Source organism: Morone saxatilis, unplaced genomic scaffold (genome assembly GCF_004916995.1).
Source record: "Morone saxatilis isolate NCDOM2014 unplaced genomic scaffold, NCSU_SB_2.0 Contig17, whole genome shotgun sequence".
Classification (NCBI taxonomy): domain Eukaryota; kingdom Metazoa; phylum Chordata; class Actinopteri; family Moronidae; genus Morone; species Morone saxatilis.
The window spans coordinates 21243695-21265843 of NW_023339729.1; the positions used below are offsets into that span (position 1 = coordinate 21243695).

General features: G+C 39.3%; 1 protein-coding gene across 1 annotated transcript in view; it reads right to left on the reverse strand.

Annotated features, from left to right (window-relative positions):
- fbxw7 (F-box and WD repeat domain containing 7) overlaps nucleotides 1–22149 on the reverse strand; it is a gene marked incomplete at its 5' end in the record, with an annotated part of 110856 nt that overhangs the window by 83424 nt on the left and 5283 nt on the right. The window contains 2 exon segments of the mRNA XM_035659354.1: nucleotides 8329–8405; nucleotides 16416–16565.

Consider the following 22149-nt stretch of genomic DNA (forward strand, 5'->3'; position numbering starts at 1 on the left):
CACCACCACCACCACCACCACAAGCTCCAGCGGTAAACCACTCAGACTGAGCTCCTCCAACTTGCCGATAAAAGTGCTTCCCCTCATATGACATTGGAGCTCCTGGTTGTTCACTTAATTGAGGAAGCAGTGAATAGAATATTATAAGAAATCCAAGCCACTCTGCATGCACCAGAAGCACTGATAGGCAGCATACAGTCTGAATGCGGTGGGGGAGGGGTCCAGGGTAAGCGTTTAGGAGACAATAACGGAGCAGACAGGATTATTATGGTAATAATCTCTCACTGCGGTCAAGATGCAGCTGATGATTGCTGTAATAATCAGTGAAGTAAAAAGACAGTTTATACAAAAAAAACTAAGAAGGCAAGTGGAAAATAAGCACTCTTAAATCTGCAGTTATTAAACTCTATCATAGTAATTTAAAGTCATTAAGCTTTTATTGGAGCAAGTGGATAGAGCACAGTACCGGTGTTAACTGATATTTACAGCCTGCAAGTCTGATTATTGCCAGTTCAAAACATCTGCAGTAAAAGTGCATCCTTTCTTTTCATTCCCTTGTCTCAACATGTGCCCCAGCTGTAGTGAGCCTGCGTATTCACTGCTCACCTCAACACAGATGTTTGACCTGATGAGTCTAGTGACACACAGGGATGACATGAACATTACTCAGCGCAGAAGATAATAGTTACCAGAGCTGATGAAGCCATGAGGCCATGGGGAGGGAGAGACAGCGAGTGGGAGGGGCAGTAATAATGGTGAGGCAAAGATAGGTTGACAAAAAGGAAAAACTGAGAATGGGCTCTCTGTTAAAGGAACGGCAGCAGCTTGCTATTAATAGCACACACATAATGTTAAATGACTATTCAAAATCATTGTCTGCTATCCCCACCGACACCAAGACAATGTACAAAGGTATAATATACTAACACTAACCGACTAGAGTTAGTTAGTTTTTGCACATGGCTAAAAGACCTATTAAAGTCAATATCGGATAATTATCAAACAGTATATGGATTAGGGATACTACATACACTACAGGTACTGCCAGTGCGAATTCTTAAAAATATAGCAATTTTGTTATATTGTGATTTAAAGCTGAAACAATTAGTTGATTAACTGATTAGTTCATTAGCTATTTAGAAAATGTCTCCATGTAAAAATATTAATGACAACCATTTGATGTTCTCGGTTTCAACTGATTAAACTGAAATGATTTTAAATGAACATAATGGTTAATTACAGCTCTACTGGGAAATAATACCCCTTTTGAATTTTCTGGTTATTATTCAGGATATAAGTGTTAAAGTGGACATTTAAATCAGCGGGTTGTCCAATTTCTTCTTCCTCATCATTTACCTCTTTATAGTTTACAGAGATGGGTTTACATGTACCACGATGGCTGACTCTGCGATGCGTATGCAAAATAAATAAATAAATATATAAGTATTTAACAGCTTGTGTGTTTATGTAGTTCAGGTTTATTTGCACCAAACAACCAGTTAAACTACAGTACGAAGATTAGCTGTAATTTAACCTATTCACTGACCTTGTGTGTCTATTTAATAGCTCAAATCTAACTGATCTATTTCTTATTTCCCACCAGCATTGTCCTTTCTTTTCCATTTTCTGTACATTTATGAAATGGAACGACAAACACCTTGGGATAAATGCGACACGCCTTGTCTCAGTTTTGCCGGCTCAGAGCAAATCTGGTTATAGTAACGTCCGCTAACGTATCTAAATCGAGGTTATATGGAAATACGCCACCACAGAAATTGGCTTCATGTTTGAATGCAAACAAAAGTATCTCTGCACCTGGATACAAAAGTATCTCCGCACCTGTATCTCTGCACCTGGGCTGTCCACCCTGTTCAGTATTTCACAAACTGACTGGGTTAAATGACGCAAAGAGATCCACTCTAAAATCGACTGCCATTAGTCTCTTTTCAGTTGGACACTGCAAAAATGACAAGAGCTGTTATCGCTCCAACCATTTATTTGGGTGAAGTGCATCATGCTTTGGCGTGCAGCTGTGACCGGCTGCCAAATTGCGCCCAACATAAAAAGGTGGTGGAAAGGGTAATAATGAAGCACTTAAAGCTGTTCTCCGTGCTCACTCACTGGCACATCTTTGTGCTGTTGATAGAAGTGCTACTAAAAGGTGACACCTCACTGTGATTCACTGCAACAGAGATTTCCTGAAACACCAGGTTGCCATCTCCCAGGAACAAACAGCACATCAGGAGAGAAATGGGACACAGCTAACAGAGACACCTCTATCTACAATCATCAGAAACAATCTATAAAGAATAGTAACGCTGTCAAACTGGAACAAGGACAAAGGATTGCAGAAAAAAAAAAAAAAGCCAGCCCCGGCTTCACATAATGTATGTAGCAGCTAACGTTGAGGCAGTGTGAAATCTTAAATCATAATGCTCCATAAGCAAAAAAAAAAAAAAAAACGCATCATGTTTACAGATTTGTTCTTTTCTTGGCCAAGACTGAAAGCCAGTGCAGGGTGAAAGGGTGCTCTATTCATTATTTATGAATATTGCTTTTCACTGTGTCAGCTCACTGCTTCAGTATTGATCTATAAAGCGGAGACTCACTGCACCATGGCAGAGTGTTTCAGAGGACGACATGACGACACCAGGCTTACATACAGCAGCTATAGGGAGTATCAAACCCCACAGGGCCATCTAGACGGGCACATAACATGGCATGAATTTCACTGTATTATTTGTCCTGTTAAGAGAGATTACTGTATAACGCCTTAATTCTGCAGTGTAACCACAAACTTAATATTCAGCACTGCATTAACTGGACAAAAGCTTTACTGATCAATATGGTGCTCTATAATGATGTGTGTTGTTTTCTTGTAGTCAGAAGAGGAATCAGACAATGGGCAAAGCTGTTGATGAGTTGACAAGAAGGGCGAAATGCAAAGTCAATTTAATGCTACGACCACTGCCGTCTCCATGTCATGATTTCATAGTCTTATAACAAATCAAAATCGGCAACAATCTCAGTTTGGAAAAGCCATAAAAAAAACTCAGACATGTAAAACAAGACAGCGGACTGAAGGACAAGGTGGCTTTTTCGCACTTATTAAATTCAACTTTAACCAAAAAAACAAGTCAATTTATCCCCTGGATGATAACTGTACTCATCTCACCACAAACGATCACAGCGCGGCTCAAAAAAAGCTGTGTCACTGTTGTCTCATCTTCCATTGTCGACTGAAGTGTGGCATCATTACACCACATGCTGATCCCTTAATGCGGAAGAATAACCTCCATTACTGAGATCAACACATGCATAACCTTTCATTAGCTTTTTAGTATTTCATATTGAGAAGAGAGAAATGTCAACAAAGATTTTTGTCAACTGCATATTTATATTTATATATATATATATATAAATAAATCCTTGATATCTTACAGAGGGTCAAATAACAGTGCTCCTCTTTATCACTGAACTGTATACCTAGCTGTATGGGACATTAATTACTTGAAACAGGTCACTTTTTGCTACTACCAATGACTTCTTTTTCAAACCTCATTTGGTTTGAGTTTGACAAAGTCATATTTTATAGTATTTATTTGCTCTGCGGCATGTAAATAGATGTATTTATATGCTTAAAGCCTTAGCTGAACTAGGAAAGAATGACGAAGAAAGAATCCATAAAATATATCTCTTGACAACAGAGTTTCAGAGTCACAAAATCAAATTGTTTCTATTATGCCAATGCTGTATCAAGCACATTTAAAAGCCAGTAACATCCCTGTTTCTTTTTACCACCTTTACAGCCACAAAATAACATCTTAAAGTCATGATTCCCTTCAAAGTATAAAGCCAATTGTGCTGCGTCTGCTGTCTGATGAGTAAATCTATAGTATTTATTGTGAAGACTGGGGAAGCCACTAATGAGACATTAAGGTAGACTGTTGCCAATGTCTAACAGACAAAGATTAGAGTCTACAAACTCCCCAAAACAAAACAACACAACCATTAATTGGTTAATGGAACTTCCCCAATGTAAATTATCCACCTAATCTGTAGTGTTTAAATCTCCAAGTGATGACTATGACAGAGCAATAAGATTTGGACTTAGTCAAGTGACAAATGTGTGCTAATTAACATGGTGCCATTCATTTCTTGAAACCAATTAGAAGTTGATACATTTAAGTGGGCTTGCAAATTAGGTCCTCAATTATCCTGAAACTCCCAAATTTTGACAAACTGAACAGAAAAATGCTGCTGTAGTCAGAGAGCGTATCAAAGAGTGGATCCTTCACTGTCTGTATCATGTCATATGCAAGCCATCTCTCCAATGTCTGCACGCATTTGTGTGAAAAAATCCTCAACATGACCACGAAGATATGACTGAGCTTGTGGACAACCTTTTCCTCTGAGTAGGCTGCACTCTAGTGGGCAAAGACTGAAAACTCAAGCAGGACTGCAACTAACATCAGTCAGTTTTTCAGCAAGCTTGACTCCCACAGGTTAAATCTGGCCTGTAATGAGTCTTAACACAATATATATAATAACACATATATTATAACATCATGAAATTGCACATAAAGATAGATTTCAACATCTTAAGGACTCAAATTCTGGCACCAGGCCAAAGCTAAAAGGTGTAGTAAAGTCACAACTTCCTGTCTGCCCAACAAAACGACAAAGTTATATTTCCTGTTTTCAACAGGATCTCCAAACCATGAATGGCTGAGAAAGTGTTAACCACACCCCTCGAAAGGATTACAAAGATCCTCACATCAACAAAACAAAAAACACCCATCTTTTCCTGTTACACTTAGTTTTACATAGAGTGGGCCCCAAAGCACAGGGATGAAAGTGAGTTGATTTGATTACAGACCCCCTGCCCAATATCCCTAACACAGCACTCACCTACACTTTTCAGCCACAAAAACGTCATAAAAAAATAAAAATAAAGCCTCTGTTACTTCTACTCACCTTCTGTATGATCATGAAGTTGACATTCTTAGAGCAAAGTCTTTAAAAAGTGCACCACACGTCCACACAACCATACACGACTATTTACCCACATTTACAGAGCCTGAAGCAAGTAGGGCTGGCTACAGTCAGTACTGACCTACTGTCCGTACTGTCATGCCTTATTTTAATATGCTGACCCATTTGGCTCACACTGAGAATAGCTGTTCTTCTTTAGATGTATACGATTTGACAATTTGTTTAAAGAAGATACATATGGCATCTCACGTAGTTTCCAAACTGTTTTACCTACGTGGTCATTTGCATCAATAAACATGAAGTTAATCACTTGCAAAAGACGTCCCGATTAAACTTCCTGGACTCTTAAAATGTGCATCAGCAATGATTTTTACTGCCCCCAGCTATCCTCCATTATCAATTGTGTGTACGTTCTTGTCTGGAGCAGGCAAAAAGGCTGTTCTGAATTATTTACAGAGAATGAGTGGGTGAGAGGTGTGGGACTGATTAGGGAGTGACACAGAGGACGGCTAAATCTCAGTCCCTTTCAACTGTCTGCTTAGGAAGCAGTTTCAAATTCAAATTCAATTTTTTTTTTTTAAAAAAGGACTTTTATAGGAAATGACAGCAGTGCACTTCTTCCCACAGGGATCCTGCTGGACACGGTCACCTTTTTACTGGAATTCACTTATATTCTGTTCCTTCATGTTCAAGCAAAATGTCTTCTGGCAAATGTAACAAGCAGACGCATGAAAAATACAATGACTGAACAAATATCAAAGTGATTTTGTTTCAAGATGAAATATTTGTCATTTCTCTCTATTGTTTGCAACAAATGCATCATTTATACCTTTCGAGTCTCGAGCACAAGGAGATAACACTGGGATACAAATAGGGGAGTTGCACTTGGATGAAAATTCAATCCCAGACCATCATCCTGAATTATTCAAACTTCATATCAAATTTCCTTTATCTGGTCCTTGAGACCAGGGTAATAGTTTTAGGGGGAGACAATGTTAACATTTTGACATTTGAGTGCCAGTCCACACTTTAAAAATGCAGCAGCAAGCCAAGAAAGGCACTGCTATGTGCTATCACTTTACCTTTAATCCACCAGCGCGTGCCTGAGATGAATAATTCAAGACTTGCACCACACTCGTGGCTTTAAGGAAGAATCCGACTTATAGCAATGAGCACTGAATGCATCATAAACACATTAACTGTATGCCTTCGGCCACGACGTCATTGTCAGCAACCACACATGGATCAAACTCAAGGTACACAATGATGATCATTTGCAACCTGACTTACCAAAATGTTACTGTGCCTAAGTTAATCTTACAGAACATTTGATAACTAGAGTTTGCCAATATATAATACATGGTTTGCAAAATTTCAAATGAGCCAAATGTATCCAAGACAAAAAGTATAAAGCTACAACAAAATCGAAAGCTATTTAAACAAGAAAAGGCTACTACTTATATCTTTTGCAGCTATTCGTGTGCCTTTTCAGCTCCCTGCTTCCACACACACACACTACCACAAAAGACCATCACACACATAGGATGCCTCTGAGTTAATTCACCTCCTGTTTGTTCATAACAACCCCAACAACTTCCACTGTGTCTCGTGCGCAAGTGTGAAAGGTCTGCATCCTGCCTGAGATGCTGACAATGAAACACAGGGTGGGGCCTTCCGTACATCCACTGTAGTGATCATTTTCTTGTCCTCCTTGATCTCTGTGGCACCTTTTTCCGCTTCATTAGATGACACATGGTTTACACATCCTCACTAAGGGAGCTAATGTGGGCCACGCACCCTGATGTGAAACATGTCAGACATTTAAGGCTTTTGCAACACTATGGTTTCACTTTCTCTCATAAAATAAAAACACTGCTATTTAAAAACAACAGCAAAAGGCTGAGGACTACACAATAAAGGAAAGATAAGCCAGGAATAATACTGAGGTTGAGATATTAAGGTTAATATGATGTCGCATGTAGAGCTGAAACAATTATTCAATCATGACAGACAACTAATCTGCAACTAACTGGATGATCGATTGTTTGATTTGCTTTTTTCTGATTCATATCACTGCAAACTGAACATCTTAATGTCTTTGGATTGTGGACTGTTGGCTGGACAAAACAAGCAATTTGAAGATGTCGCTTTGGGCTCTAAGGACATGTGATGGGAAGCCATAGTGACAGCAAGCCTTTAGAACTAGATACTATTCTATAAAAATGTGTTGTAGTAGCTGCAGAGTTGAAGCATATGTGCCCAATGATGTAAAAGTTGAAACAACAAGCCTTTGATCTAAAATAACCTGTGGTCGTGCATTTTGCATTACTTACAAATATAAACTGATAGCTCACCTGGTAGAGCTTGTGTCCCATGTACTTAGGCAGAGTCCTTGTTTGTCCAGGTTCCAGCCTACAGCCCTTTGCTGTATGTCATCCCTTCTCTCTCTCTCTCCCTCTCTTGTTCTCCCTCTCCCCAGTTTCCTGTCTATCTTAAAAGGCTCTCACTATCTAAATAAAGACATGAAACCCTCCCCCCCCCCAAGAAAATTTAAAAAACAAGACCATATAAGAAAGAGCCTTTGTGAGATCACATAGTTCGCAATCATTTTGATCCATTACTGTAAAGCCCTTTGTAATGAAGTTTGGTATGTAATGAATTCAGTATTACTACGACTAGTGTTTCCAAAAGGCTGAGAAATTATTTATGGTGGCTAATACCATGGTGGAGGGGGAATGATTTTACTTGATAACAGACCCTTAAATGGGGGATGTGTTGCTAGGACACAACTGGATTCAAGCTTACATCCCCATCAGCTGTTGACAAGAAACACCAACATGACATAAACTTGAATCCATTTATTTTTGTCAATGTTCAAAACAGCGGTTTTGGTCGTCGCATTAGCAAGAAGTACTAGCCTACTTGGATATTTGCCAGGCTACTTTTCATAATTTCCAGGTTTTGTTGGCTGAAAACAAAGCTTGGGAGCAAACTGCTGTTCACAGACATATAGAGAGATATATAGAATACAGATATGATCGCAAGGAGCTTAATAAATGCTTAAATATGCAAGATATTTCCTGCCGTCTGTTTTATACTTTCATCCCAACCTTTTTAGATTCAGAAACACTAAGATCCACCAAGAAGAGACTGTTTCTTTATCATCTACTTAAAAACAAACACATGAGCACTCTGGCCCATTTGAAAACAACAACAAATCTCACTATTCCTGTGTGTAAACCTATACGATAAGCACTGCATTGAGCACAAGTTACATTCACAGAAAAACTTCCTGGCCTCCGAGATGCTCGCACGGTTACAGTGTTTACTTACAGTTCTCTCTGTCTGTCTTTGTTCAGGCCACAATTGGTCTTCTCGTCTCCTGGTCCCACTCTAAGAGTTGATTCTTTCTGTGGACAAAGACAGAAAAGGAACAGTCAGTGCAGTAATCTCAAAGGTCATCGAAGAGTTAACAGGCCAAGGGACTGTCTGCAATACGAGAGGAGAAAGCAAGCGGGCCAGAGTAGTGAGATAAGGATGGTGGGATTTCACAGTGTATTCTCCAAAACCCCGACAGAACACGCCAGTTTTTAAAAGGTTTGCCAACAAAATCTACAACAGAACAATTGAACAACCAATATGCAACACCTGCACCAGCGTGTAAGAGTGAGTCACCACCACAGATGCGCCAGCTCTTCCTCTGTCTCGTCTGGTGGGAAGTGAACAGGGGGCAGCTGCTGGTAGACCAGTGCACAGCTAAGAGCAAGTTTAAAAATCACTGGAATTTGAACTTTCCAAATACAATCAAATGCTTAGATTTACCTAAATGTAAGGATTTGATTCTACTTGGAATTAAAGATGTTATCTGACACATTGACAGCTGCTGCCTACTAAAACTGACACTTTGCTTTTCACACGTTTCTTCATCCTGAGGTCCTGATTCAAAGCTATTATTGTGTTTTTTTAAGCTTCTATAAATCATATGATATGAGTGTAAGCAGGAGAATGTGACTCCTGAAACTGACATGATTGGCTAGAGAGAAGAGGTATCAAACTGTTGGGAGTTGTTGGTAATACAGTAACAGTACAGTAGCGTTACAGAGTGGGTGGGTGGGTGTGTAGCAGGTGTTAGATTTCTGTTTTTCGTGGGTCCAGTAGTGGTGATGGCAAATTACCAAACTGTCAAAACTCGCAGCAACAAGTAGTCCTGTAACCTCAGCATGGAGTATGGAGTCATCTGAGTAACTGACTGCTCAAATCACAGATCGCCTAGGCAATGGCTAAAAATGTTGGCCCTTTGGCCAATTAACTGCAACGCAGTACAGACATTGTAAGGAATATAAACATTTGTGCCCCTTAAAACACTAGAGATGCTCAGATACCACTTTTCCTTCCCGATACAGATTCTTGGACTTTGTGTGTTGGCTGATAGCGAGTACAGGTATAATACATGTGTGTTAAGAAATGTTGTATTATTGCTATCATTGTTGTATGGCCTGGCTTAAACCCTTTGTCAGACTCGGAGTACGGTGGCTCATGACTATCCTGGGGGGAAAAAGCCAAACTGCTACGAAGTGGTAGGCTCCTGTGTTGATCCTAATAAATTACGTGGTATCAGATCAGTGCACGGCCACACGTACATGTCGAAACACAATACCGTATTTTAGGCAGTATTGGAGGAATTTGAATAAGACCAATGCGGGGAGTGTGATCACTGCAGAAAAGTTCATAAATCTTAAAATGTCTTCTCATTACAAATGTGACCAAATAAGAGCGCATTGAAAAACAACAACAAAAAGGATAAAATTGTGTCCTTTTTCAGCAAAAACTAAATCTAATTCCAGTACTTCACTTTAATCTAGAAACACCAGTCACCTGTATATCATCAAGAGTTAGTCTATACTGGTAGAAAACCCCTGTCTCAGAGCCCCTGTGATCCTTCTAACCCAATCCATATGTTGGTCTTTAACACTGCACGAATCGTCCAATAGTGCATAGCTTATTCCTGTACCCTAGGGTATAATTTGCTCGACAACAGGTCAAAACATAGATAAAGGTGTTTCTAATATGAGAAAAGGAGCAGCTGCCTACAAACATAATTAGGCCCACTAGACTCCCCAGCAGTGCCAAGGAGCTGGCTTGTGTAAAGAGAATAGGATTTCTAAGTTGACGTAAACAAAACTGGATATGGACATCGAGTTCTGGGAAATGAGCAGATGCCTAGACAGGCTATCCAGCTGTTTGACATTTGATAACCGTGAGACAGAAAGAAAGACAGACTGAAATCCTCACAATTCAGGATTATTTTATTTGCAATGAAGTGCATAACTGAAATTGCAAAGAAGCCCTTTTTTTTAAATGATGTTGCATTAAGTGGATGTATCTTGATGTGATGAGGGGTTATAGACTGCCAATGAAAAGATCATTTTTATACAGAAGTGCGGAAAGGCAGATTCAGTGAGAAACAATAAAACTTGGAGATAAATATTTTCATACTCTTTGGTGTTTGACTTTTTGTGTGTTATGAAAGAAGACATGACTATCCAAATGACTTTTGTATGGCTGTATTTTCTAGGTAAATCAAGTCTTTTTGTTGCAATCCCAATCTGTGTTCTTAACATTACTACAATGTGTATTTTATACACTCAAAAAACAAGTAGCCTTCTAGATTTACAAACTACAGTTGTAAATCAAAGCTTGATATATGAAAAAAAGTTTAACTGGGCATCGGCACTAGAAAGCTGAGGTGGACAAAGAACAGTTAAGTTCAGTAAAGAAAGGATCAGATTTTGATCCGCTTAATTTAGTCAATAGTAATCCATTAAAACATGCCTGGCTCGTCCAAGGTACCAACTATAATTAATGCATCATCCATACACATACAGCTCATATCACCAAAGGTTCATAGTTCATGGGTACAACCAATGAAACACAACTGCTAGCCACACAAATTCCCAAAACCTGGAGGCCTAGTGGCTGAGATAACTGAGACCTAAGTGTGGATAATTCAGTTATAAAATCCCAGCCCACCACGGCACGTCCTTCCTGTCATTCACAGTGGACGACAGCAGAGGTTGTACCACCAACAACTACCAAAAGTGGGTCAGTCGACTTCACACATCGGAGCAGCCGCTGCCCGGCGTCACCTTGCCCTCCATTAACTATAACTCTTCTCTGCTTCCATCACAGTTGGTTTTGTGGTCATTTTGAGGTCTGTAAAGTTAACAGCCTCCCATGCTGTCATCAGTCGACTCAGGTACTTCTCGACTGATGACTCGAATCATTGAGTATTCAGAGGCAACCGTAGTTGAGATGCGTGCCACGTGGCCATACTGTCCCCAGTTCAATTCCAGACAGGGACTTCTAATGCATGTAATACCTTTCTCTCTCTCCTCGTGTTTCCTGTCTGTATCTACTCTTTCACTATCTGATAATGGCAAAATGCCAAAAAATAATGCTTCCAAGATGAATAGAAGAATTAGAACTAAGCCAGTGTCACTTGGCCTCAAGAGTAGAGTACAAAGTATACACTTTTTTATTATATATGGGGCTATACTAGTGACAGTTCGTCTGAGAGAGTCTCAAAAACCGCTCTCTGTCTCCTTAATATAGACACAAAGGGCTGCCGCTTCTGTTTCACTCACTCTGCAGGCTACATGTTAGCCAACTCCTATGTTGTTCAGAAACAAAATAAGCCACCTTTTAACCCCTATTTCAAGGGGATAACCCACGGCTTTCTAGGAAAAATTGTGAATGTTTCCCAGAGACCTTTGAGTGAGGCAGGCACAGAGGTTATGGACACATGCAACAGTGCTGTCAGTCTGGGTCAGCTGTGTCTGGATGTGCCAAATAAAATCCTCATGGAGAACTGCAACTGCCGTGTTTCCTGGCCTCAGTTCAGTCTGAGTAACTCTGGTCAAAATATGAGAGAAGCACTGAGTTATGCAACTGTCTTCAGAGAACAAATTCATTGCTCTCATCCAGAATTTGTGAACTTTGTATAGGGAAGACAAATTGTAAGCATCTCAACTTGTAAATGCACTTGTGTGTGCATTCATCTAGAAGACACAGAAGTGATATACACTTCATTCCATAGTCTGATGTAAAGGTTCAAATTTCAGTCAGCATTAAACCTAATGGACGTCCTTTCTTCTTCATTCTTTCACATAACCAAATTAAACAGCACATAAACTACAAAAGTTACGTAACAAAGATAACTTAGAACTGCAAGGAAATACTAAAATTACCTAAGTGACCCAAGCATAATAGGACTCTTGATAACATTACTGCATTAGGTCCCTCTTCAGAATAATTGTCCCTTTCTTTTGGAAATTTTGGCTAAACTCTACATAACATTCGAAACATGAGTAATGTGGAAAAGAAAAAAGGTACAGTTGGAGAAGTCAGAGTAGCCTTAATTGTTTTGATTTCATTCCGTACAATAAAATGTAAAAATAGATCTTTGCCCCAGCAAAGAACAGCCTGTCAACGTTAATACTGAAATGCCTAACTAATTGATTGGTGAATGCTAAATATTTGGAGTGGCTAATCCAATCTTAGGTCACTCAACAGTTTCCATTGCAATCATAATATACCAAACATATTGTATATTGTAGATTAGACTGTTATTCCAACAAAGTCAAACAACCCACAGGGGTTTAACAATATCTTCAATTCCTGTGGCAGGTGTGAACTTCAAGCCCAGTCTGGTTAGCATGTTCTCATACAGCAGTGCTCCAGTCTCTTACAGATTAATGATAAAACAGGCCTCGTCTAGTCACATTAAGACGTGACTCATTCTGTAGTTTGTGAGCATTTACTTTTTGTTCCAAGTTCTGTTGTCCACATGAGAGCTTTATTCAGGATTTTTCCTCGGTGAATAAAAACCTCAAAATGGAGATGACAAGGGCGTATGCAAGCTTCTGCCTAAAGTTACACAGGGATGATGTATTAGCAAAAACCAAAGAGTGAAGGGATTTTTAACAAAAAAAGAAAAACTCTAGAGCCGCAGGTGAATCTTCAAATTAGCAATGCTAATCACTTAGCTTTCCTTGCAGTATCAACTTTGCTCACATGGCAAATACTGACTTCCTTTCAATATCTGTGCTGGGATTGGTCCAGCTTTACTACAGTCAGGGAGCTGTCTGGAGCAGCTGCAAACTAGCCAGGAGTACAGAGAGAATGAAAGACACTTCATAAATCACTGCTGGAATGCAGCCTCATTTCCTCTTCGACCCCACCTTCTCAACGGCTTCTTCCTCCAATTCCAGGAGCTTTCTACACCACACAACTGAGACCTGACAATCAAAATCATGCAGCTGTGAGTCTCAGTAGTTCGAGAAAAAACAAACTATACATCTGCAGCTAGCTCACATTTCATGCATGCAGAGCATTACAAAGAAAAACAGAAACTAATGAGAGGAGGCAGATTTAATGAAAGAGAAAGATCATACATGTTTGTCTCAGGCTGTTGATTCAGGCTTGATTAATGTTATTATTTCTCATTCATTCATTTCAATCTTTTGCAGACATCGCTCTCATCCTTTTCATTACAAGTTGAAGAGGCACCATCTTTAGTTTTTTTTATGAATAACAGTGACAACAGCAATGGTGACGGTGATTGTGATCATGGTAGATGCGTGATGAAGATGACAGTGATATAATTAATTGCGCTGCCGTCTTTGCATCGATGTTATACTATAAATAAACTACACTGTTATATGGTAAAGAGGAAAAAAAGCCATGATCCTAGTGAAAGCCTGAAGTCTACTTTCTCTGTATGAATTTCTAAATGTGACCTTTCCTTTCGGTTAGATGTGCTGTGTAATTGACCGAAGTTATAACTACTTCTAATGCTACCCATGTTATTGCATTGGAAGCTTGTTTATTATAAATATTCAACTGTACTGGTTCCAGGAGCTACAAATAATGAGTCAGTGAGTAATCGGTATGTAAATATCACATTTCATCACATAGCAAGATAAAAAGCAGGTCTAAAAAACATATTATTCCAATCTTTTATGTTTAAATTAAAAGGGTGAACAATCAATTTGCCTGGAGAGGCATACCGCAATGTGTGTCTATTGGCAGAGAATAACAAAGACATATTATATATCACTTGAATGTCTTCAAAGGTGAGTATTCATTTGTTCAGCATGTAGACTCCTGATATAATCCTTTCCTTTTCCTGTGACGCCAACAACTAGTCCAACAGTTTAGTGGAGTTTATTATTAGACGTTGCACACACCGTACATACATTCTTTCCTAATACTCATTCTCTCTACATGACATCAGGTGCAGGGTTGGAAATGTTTTTGTCCACGTGTCACTGTGACTGGTGGATTTCAAACTCTACCAGCTATTAATTTTGTATACCAGCTATTTTCTTGTAACTGAATGTAAAAAAAATGAAAACATACAATATTCTAGCATTACTCTATTCAGACTTTATGTCGTCACACTTCAACATGATTACTGAACAATATTAATAACAATAACTTTAGTAAAATGTATGTAAAATAGAACAAGGGGAATGTGTTGCTCTTAGGAAGGCTGGAGAAGGAGCACATATTGGCATCAAGACACTGGCATCCTGGCTCTTAATGTCCATCTGTCCACTACAGATGCACTATCCACAAGCTGGAGGGGTAAGTATAAGTGTATTAGTATAACATTAAATAAAACCACTGCTATAACATTATTTTCCAATTGAACAATACAGCAGTTTAAGAAATAAACAACTAATATTTGTAATTTCTGTAGGTTTTGTTCCTTCATAAAATCCTTGTGCAAGAGAAATGGTCTAACAATTGTGGTCAGTCTTTAATTTGCCAATGCTAAGTGAAAGTCATCACTATTCATGCTTGTTTATCGTATCCTTACTTATTCTATCTTTCTTACAGCTTCAGCTACAAAACCTCGACCAACTGTTGAACTTCACTGAGGATCTCTGAGAGGAGGGTGTAGGCTGGTGCATAATCAAAGTGGGCCAACAACGCATCTCTCTCGCTCTTGTTTTTATATAATGGGCTGCTCAAGTGGCTCACAGAGCGACCGGCCCACCTGGATTTCTCTCTTATTATTCTTTTTATCCATCCATGTGGTGCACCTGATGGTCAGGTGAAACGAGCAGACTCACAATTCAATCTGCATTAAGAAGTGTCACAACAACAACAAAACACGCCACTGTGGCTGGTAGGTTGAGGAAATTCACTCGCCACTACACAAAATCATTTAGTGGGTGCACATTTCCAACCAGGTGGTACCTTTATATTAAACACTGATGGTACATTTGGCAAGATTTATCTGGCACCTGATGACATGGACAACATGTATTTCCACTAGAGACAGAGTATGTGCCACAGAAATCCACAGACGGACAGGAGATGTTCTCAGAGAGCCGAGTAAGAGGTGTTTCATCCCAGAGGAAATCATGAGGAACCTGAGCAGTAAGGTGCTGCTGCCATGGAAACACTGATAAGCCAACAGATGCCATGACTGTGAGGTGAGCATTAGCAAAATACTTTAAGTACTCCAACATAAAGCCGCTATCCGTTGTCTTCCATATCATTTGTAGGGGTTGAGCATACACATACACACACAATGATTTGCTTAAATCCACCAATGAATCGAATTGGCCAGTACAAGATATTAGAATTTCTTGTTTTTTTAGGCAAGTTTAAAGCTACTTCTATTTCTTTTTGAACTTGTAAAAGAGTAGTGTTGCACTCAGTACTACATTTATTTAGTGTTTGGCTGCCAACCACAGGGTCGTGAATTGAAGTAAATTACATCGAAGCCAACCATTCACACCACTACTGTAGCTTTATAGTTGCTATGTGATGAGTCACAGAGGCACGCAGAGGGTAAGATAATATGTAATCAATCCCTGATCCCAGTTAAATACACTAAAGCCTTTAAAACAAGTCAAATAATTCGGAAAAGCATTTTTTAAGTTGTGGCATATGCAGGATCATTAAGTCATTATTAGTCAATTTTAGAAAAAGAACCAATTTCTGATCTATATCAGATCAGTCAGTACTAATGACATTATGCACAATCTGTGACTCAACTGTAGAAGTTAAAACCACACTACAAAAACTCATTTAGAGAGGATTTTTGTGGTATGACATAATGATGTTATTGATAACTAAAAGAGTTAAAAAGTTAAAAACACCTGCGTAATAAAAAAAGACTCCTGAGAAAACACCAACAAGTTATTAATTCCTTTCATCTTTTCAAGTTCCAACAGTACATACAAATGCTGCGAGGTGACAATGCAATTTAAGTTTACATTTAAACCTGGGGGCTCACCAGAACAAGGAAAATTGCAGCAAGAGAGGTACTAGAGGGAAAGCAACACTAGAAAGACCAGCAAAGCAGCAGAAACAGTTTCCTACAAGACATAGAAGGGCCAAACCTGTTGGTCGAGGGACTGCGTAGGGGCTCTGGAAAAGCCTGCCGGTGCTTGGGGGTACAGTGTGTTATCTGCAGCTCTGCAGACCTTCCTCTTTGAAGTGATGCTGAGCCACCAACTGAGCCAGGGGCAGTGAAGGTGGAAGGTGGGAGGCTAGAGAAAATGTAGAGAAAGCAACAAAAGGTGAGAAAACAACTGTGGGTTACAAACAATACATTCAACGGCAGAGAAAGAAACAAAACATCCCTGTTAACGTTAATCTTGTCCAAAGAATGCACCTCACAGATCTTTTTACAGCCCGTTTTTTTGGAGCAGAACTAAGACCGAGACATCACGCAGTGCACACGTCATTGTTTCTCTAGACTTTTAATGTCTTGTTTAGAGAGGCCCTCTTTTAGGGAGCAAAGAAGAAAGCATATGGTGGCCATGTGTGCGAACGATTGCCTGCGTCAGGAGGGACTGTACAAGAGATACAATCACATGGCAAAAGTGAGGAAAGTGAATTGACAGACTGTTTTGCCCACTCCTTCTGTTCACTGAACTCTCCCTCAAGGATTATCCTCTCTAATAGACTTAAAGGCACTTTAACTGAGCCGCCAGCTGCCGGCATCCCCAGCGGAAAGCCACCCAGGTCGAGTCTGAGGGAGGATATCCTACCATGACAATGCAACACATTCCTATAGTGCCTCGAATTCTTTATCACACCAAAATAATCTGAAGAGGAACAGGGTAAAATATTTAATTTATGGAACAAAGAACATAACATGATATCCGGTATCATACTTGTCTGTCCAACTGAGCCGGAGAAGTCTGACCCTAATCAGTGCATTCATTCACGTCTACGTAAAGCTGTCAATTCACACCAGATGCATTTTAGAGCTACAGTAAGTGTGATCCAACCTACTTTAACTGTGATAAACAGTTAATAATTCATCCAGAAGAAAGAAAATGTGGGCCAAAGAACTGTGATCTAAATAACTTCAAAAATTTGATGATTTCTAGGCAGTTTTTAGGTTGGCAAACTGTAGCCTGAAGTGACCTCAAAGATTTTCCAGTAAGTAAAATGTTTTGAATCCTCAAACAGACTAATAACACTAAAATTACAATGTTTTGCCACAAATGGTTAGGTTAGTTTGGCCATGCTGAAACTGGATATTATCAGGGCAAAATTACAACCATAAAAAAGGTGCACATTTCTGAGAGACATTATTAATATCCCAAACAGTACAGTCACACTTTAAACTCATCACTTCTGGTCTCAGTATGGAGGACAGTGAAGAGCACGCCAACTATAAACACCTGCATGGCAGGGAAAAGACGAGGACAGGATGCTGCACCGACCTTGGCTTCTTTGTTGATGAAACCGAACTTGGAAATGAATAATTAGGTCAGTGGTTCTCTATCCTGGTCCACAGAGCACTGCAAATCTAATCATGTGTGTTATTATAATAAAGCGTTTGTTGAAACAAAAAGAACTTCTGTTTTACAATTACTAATTGGTAGCTATTCAACATTTGACTTTGTAGTGGCATGTAGGTCAACTGCAATATTTGGATAATCAAGTAAGTGATTGGGCTCAAAGTGCTTTTTTATGAAGGCAATTAATGTTCTTTGATGCACATTTCTCTTTATATTTTAACCTACATATAAAGCAAATGTAATCCTAATCCACATTTCTTCAATATCCCTTCATCCAGCAGGCTGTTAATTACAGACACTTCTGTATGATTGTCCACCCACAAATCAATGCACTCGTAAAAATCTCTTAAACTCCAGTGGTAATTAAAGACACATGGCATTTTTCAGTAATGGGCAAAAGCTTATTTAGCTGGAAAACCCACATATTAGTTAACCAATGTGATGAGCTGAAATGTAAAATATAGGAAGACTACTCACTAATCAGATTTTTTTTTTTTTTTTTTTTTTTTAAATCAATCCCGCCATGCTATGGAATCAGTTCAGAGAAACCCTGTGAGTTTCTACTGATTACACTGAGAAACAAGAGCTTGATCCAGCAAGCTTTTGAATGTCCATTTCTCTAAACTTTAGGCCCACACTGCCCCTATATTCAGTGTGACCAGCAGATGAATAAGAGCACTATAGTAGTCACATATGTGGGAACCAAACGAAAGACCTGCAGACTCACAATCTTATCCACAATCTTATCCACAATCTTATCCACAGTTAGGAACCTGTAGAGAACAACAAAGTGTATTATATAAACCCAGGTTTGGTTAAATTGTAGCTTGTATGGACGTCTGACAGGGTCCTCTTGGACCATGAGACAGTGGGAAACCTCTGACCGAGCGTGTAAGAGAAGCCTCCATTCACAAAGACGGCCGTTTCCATGCCAACGGGACCTCTGCTGGGAGAGGCCTCTTTTCAAATGGTTTTCATCCTGCACCTCTGCTGCAGTCTCAGAGAAGGACTGGTGGGCATTTGAGAGGGAATGAGTTGTGGGTGGCAGTGAAGAGATGCAATTGTGTTAAGGCAAGATGGAAAAGGTCTGAGCTGAAAGCCCCCAGAGCCTCTGCAGTCTCTGATAGGAAATCACACCAGGACTGGAGACGGCTCTGTGCGCTGGGGAGCCACAAACATCCCTTTCACACAGACACTGTGACATGGTATCAGTCTGTAGGCATCAAGGCTGCAACTAATGGTTATGTTTTAATACTAAATTACACTATTTCCTGATTAGAATTCGGCAATATGACAAAATGTATCACGAGACAAAAGAAATTAGTCAACCATCACATATATAATAATATCTCTGGCTGTGTGAGACCATTGAATAAAAAAAATCAATGTGTAGAACTGCGTGAAGTAATTCTGGAGCTATTATCAATATTTTTATAATAATGTATCAGGTGCCAATGTGAAAACAATGTGACAGTGTAAAGGGGGTTCGCTCATAACGATGAACCTACAGAGAATTATCACCTGAATCTACAGCTCTCCTCGGCTTTACGGAGCTTTACGAGGCTTTAAATGGTGGGTTTCAGCTCATCGTTCAGCTGTCCGCTCATAACTTCACTGTTTTGGTTCACTATCATCGTTCACATAGCATAATTTTTGGCCACAGGAGGCTGGTTAGCTGGTTAGGTGGTTGTGGTTGAGTATAAGAGCCCATGTACACTACCTGCTCAGCACCAAAAGGAGCTAAAACAAGAGAGTGAATATGAAAGCTGGTGTTGCTGCGTCACTGCTGGCTGTGCAAATAAGCAACCGCTTTCCGGCATGAACGCCACATCAACTTAAAATGTGATAATATGTCAACGTTGTGTTCACAACCTGATTTCCTCAAGTAGAAAAACAAGTGTTATAGCAGGTTTTATGTGATGAGGCAACTTGATTAGTCAGATATTTATTCAGTTAAATTTGCCAAAATCAGAAAACCAAAAATGTGAAGTTATTTTATCTATAAAATGATTCTCAATTGAATTTACTAAATTCACTTCATTACAATATATATACACAAACATACCAACTTCCTGGTATACATCACATATGCCATTTAAAAAGAAAAAAACAATCATACTGTCTGCCCCAACTATTGATTATTTTAAAAGCTGGTTACCAATTCTGTCTTTAAAATGTGGGGGTGTACAGAGTAACCAATACGTATGAGCCATGACCCATATTATACTATAAATTTGAACCATATTCAGTGATGCGATTGTGTTTATCTAGTTTAGGTGCGGGAAAGTGACGACGGCACAGATGTCATCTACTACGGGAGAAACCTGGCTGATTAGGCGAGGTCTGCTCTTTGTGTTCCTGTAGACATAATCATTAAAAGGATACTGCAACTGTTAAAAAAGGTGCTTGTTCAGCATCACAGCACCAAGAAACATAAATGTCTCTCCTAGGACAGGATAAAGAGAGAGTCTCCTCCTCTGAATCTGTAATTCAACTTATCTTTGAGAGCCTACAAGACCGCCCACCACAGCATCATTTTTTTTAACTATAATAAATCCAGCACTGACTCGTTTTGTCGCGAACTGCAACTTCCTCTTTCCCCCCGCACTATGTCACACAGCGCTCACACTATAGCCCACATCAAAGCAATATGCCTGGGAGATTCCTCCCCGTGTTCATTAACCAACTCTGAGCTACATGGCACAGCACTGAATTATTAACATGCTCCTTGTGCCTCACAGATACAGAGCAGAGGGGCCATTCACAACTGCAGAACACGCCCACGTTCTGCTGTAGTTGCCTCCAAAATCTCCAGTAAACCCCGACAGTGAGACTCATCAAGAAATCACATTAAAGAAACAAAGACCAGAAAATACCATCACATGACTGATGACAGCATCGTGAAGGAAGTAGGCGATGAAAGCATGCAATACAACAACAACAACAACAACATCCAAATTTAAAGGTATGGAGTGGAATTTTTAATTTAATTTAAGTTAATAATTGAGTAGTTTCAGGTAAATTATCACAGGGAAATGAAGGTCTGAAGGTGTGAAGGCAGACAGATTGGAGATGGGGCCTCAAATTGAAATTAGGATATAATAAAACACCGACAACCTTTACATCATTAATTATGGATAATTAAATCTGATTTAGGCCAAAAATCTGTATAAAGCCTTACTTTAATTAATACGTTTACACAGGTTCCATGCAATCCAACATTATCTGATTAATGTCAGGAAAGCTATTAAATACTAACTTCAAGCTAATTGGCACAGTATTACAAAGAAAACAAAAGAGCATATCATAATGTTTACTGTATTTACCCCAACGTTACCCAATTTTACACTTGCAAATATCTACTGTACATCTCCCCCTAATATAAATTTACTCAGGCGAGATGAAGCAATGGTGCTACTGAGTGAGAAAGCTAATGTTATCATCTCTAACTTTCACGTGGCTAGCACTAGCTAAATCGAGGACTGTCGACAAGCTACAGAGCGGTACTTTTGAAATTAGCACAGGAGGAAACAATATGATTCAACAAAAAAGCAGAATAATAACTGTAAAACTTTGTAAGTTATTACAGGCTTTTTTTCCAGCAATTACCCCAAACTTAGCTCGGTTTTTCTGTGCTGCATCTCTCCTCATTCCTCCGGGTAAAACTCCAACAAGAGGATACTGATTCTGAACCAAGTCTGCCATCAGTAAACAAGGTAATCGGTCAGTCATCATCTGCTTAGCTACTTAATCTGTGTGTGCTGGGCAAATACTAGCAAGTGGCTAGTTAACATGGGTCAAAAACAACTATTTGTTTACTATATTGTGCACTGATAAATAACCTCAGCCCTTTAAATGTATGTTCCCTGTAGCGCCTTCAGAAATTCCCATGATCCAACAAAAAGTACAATCCATGGAAGTTACACGACTTTGTGCTACAAGCCAACAATGTTTCAAGTTTTAAAGATGCAAATATTATTTTATTAGGTCTCTATACAGGTCAGAGATGCAAAATCATTAATAAGCATCCAAAAATCTCATTTTGCTGCTCACTAGTAAACTACAGCATGTTAATTATACAAGTAGAAATGAAGATCAAGGTCTAACATGTATTATAATATCCAAACATTTGACCTACTTAAAGCCTTCCTTGATGTTCCTGCCTGTTTTTTAAGAAAGTCATCAAGTAGGACTTTGGGGCAACAACACAGTTCATGAGTTTTCCTGGAAATGGAAGATCCCTCTCCCTTCAAGGTGACTTGGACCTCCCCACAGAAAAGCCCTTTAATTTCCTCTTTCACTGATCTCACTCTCTCTC